The sequence below is a fragment of the Triticum aestivum genome, chromosome 2B, assembly GCF_018294505.1.
Source record: "Triticum aestivum cultivar Chinese Spring chromosome 2B, IWGSC CS RefSeq v2.1, whole genome shotgun sequence".
NCBI lineage: Eukaryota > Viridiplantae > Streptophyta > Magnoliopsida > Poales > Poaceae > Triticum > Triticum aestivum.
In genome coordinates this window covers 430638418-430640659 of record NC_057798.1, presented here as the reverse complement: position 1 = coordinate 430640659, position 2242 = coordinate 430638418, and the positions used below count along the sequence as shown (strand labels likewise).

At 54.1% G+C, this 2242-nt stretch overlaps 1 long non-coding RNA gene across 1 annotated transcript; it reads right to left on the bottom strand.

Annotated features, from left to right (window-relative positions):
- Window positions 1–973: 973 nt before the first annotated feature.
- On the bottom strand, window positions 974–1894 carry LOC123045302 (uncharacterized). Its single transcript, XR_006421275.1, has 2 exons — window positions 1285–1894; window positions 974–1199 (listed from the first exon to the last, which is right to left on the bottom strand). It is a non-coding gene; the product is annotated as an uncharacterized lncRNA (long non-coding RNA).
- Between the last annotated feature and the right edge of the window lie 348 nt (window positions 1895–2242).

Here is a 2242-nt window from a genome sequence, read left to right as displayed (position 1 = left end):
ATGCCTTTTGGCTTGTCTTTTAATGTCAATATTTATTCTCTATTTTTCCAACCTTCAAACACTAAGTGAACCACGGATGTTTGAATTTCCTGGAGGTTCTCTCTCAACTACATGCATTCATTTTTCTTAGGGAATATGCATTCATTTTAGGGATATTAAAAATAATAGGCACATCCTGGGAGGGTTGAATTTGTCAACCACGAAATAGATGGACATTGTCCAACACAACAGTTGGACTTCAGTCATCTTGTGATTCCGTCTCTAGTAGCATCACTTGTTCTCAAGCGGCTCGCATCATGCATGGTCGCTGCTCGAAGGCACACCATACCCACTCAGGGCTTGTGCGCTACTGCGCAAAGATTTCGTCTGCTCCATTTTAGCTTCGCCCCCTTGCTCGCTGACCTCCAGTTGCTCCTCGCCCCTTGTTTGAACTTCTTCAGCCGCACATTTGCTTGGTTTGGCGTTGGACCTATGCGCCAGCAATTTACTGTTTCTTGCAAGGTGGTTGAGGACGACATGGATGACAGCTCCCTGCTCGTCCCTGCCGACGGAGAAGAAGTTGAGAGAAAGGACGACGGACGGAGCCGGTGGACAGTGGAACAAGGCATGCGAAACAGGGCGCATCGCCTGAAGGAGCAGGGGCGGCGCTCGGTTGGGGCGGGGCTACGGCGGCGTTGCCGGTTTGGGGCGGGACGGCAGCGGCATCGTCGGTTGGGGCGGGTTGGGGGCGGCGCATGGGTTGCGGCTTGTGAAACTGAAACAATGGACCAAAAACACTAGTGTTTTGCACCTGCAGATAAATCTGAACTTCATACATCAATCAAAATCACTTACAGAACAAATACAGGAGGAATTGATGCTTTGCTACGGATTCAGTTTTAGGACAGGGGGGTGGAACTAGCTTTAGACATCAACGAGGTCACCTGCCATCTCGAGAGCAGAGGTGCTGACCAGCGACATTTTCTTAGTATTGTCTCCTCCATAGCAGATTATTTAGGTTCAACACTTTTTCCTAACTGCAGCCCGTCATGGACACCATCGCTGGTTGACTGGATGATTAGGGGAACCTTGCATGACTCCATTTTCTCTGTAGAAGCATGATCTCTGAACTCACCCTCATACTCAGGAAGTGAATTGATTTGTCGCTGTTATTTTGTTTATACTGCCACGAGAAATTTACCTGACCTTCCATGGAGGCTCTACAACCACACAATGGTGAACGACAAGCAGCATTAGCGAAACAAATAGTTAACAAGATTGTGCGGCGGCGACGGAGGACCTTACCCAGCGCTGCAGCTGAATGGCGGTGCAGCGCCCCCCGTGTTATGGACCCAAGGCCCGGCGTGGGGGTTTGGCTAGGCGCCGGCCTCAGAGCTCAGGGTTCAACTTCACCATGGCAGACCTGCTGTAGTAGGACTTGGCATATTTCTGCAGTAGGACTTCACCACGGTGGGGGCTCGAAGGAGGGTGGGAAGAGGAGGCAGCGCGCCAGAGGACGTCGCCCTAAGCAGCTCCTGCAATGGCCACAACGGCGGCCGCTGTGACCAGATGCCCATGAGCGATGGTGTCTACGGATCTTGTCGGCTCTGCTCAGATCCGTGCACGGGGACTGGCAACGCAGCCAAGAATCGCCGCACGCCGGGCCGGCCGCATCCGCGCCGTGCGATGGCAGAGGCGAGATCCATCTCGCGAACAACGTGCGATTGCAAAGGACGGCGGCGCGTGGCGTTGCAGGGCGCAGAGCCGGATGAGCGCAGGTGGCGGCGGCAGCGGCTCCGGTTGGGGCGTGGCGGCGTCTCCGGTTGGTGTCGGGGCGGCTTCTCCTCTCTGGCTGGGGGGTTGGTGGCGACGGCGCTGCTGGTTGGGGATGGGGCAGCGGGCGCGTCGCCGTTGATGGCAGGAGGTGCGGGAGGTGGGGCATCGAGGAAGGTGGTGGATCGGGGGGAGCAGGAGGTGGGATGTGCTTTTTTTATTTTTTCTGTCACTGCGTGGTTCGGGAGTTCGACAACAACCTCGTGTGCCCTATATAGGCCGACCGTGATTCAAATAACTATTCTGATCAGAATAGTGCTACTATATATATAGAATAGGTCTATTATGATAACACCTTTTAAAATTTTATTCTGCTAACACAAAAGCCTTATTCTGCTAACACCCTGGACCCCCGCAGCCAGCTCAAACCCAGCCCGAAACCCACCCCCAGTCCTCCAGGCTCCCAGACTCGTGCCCACCACCCACCTCC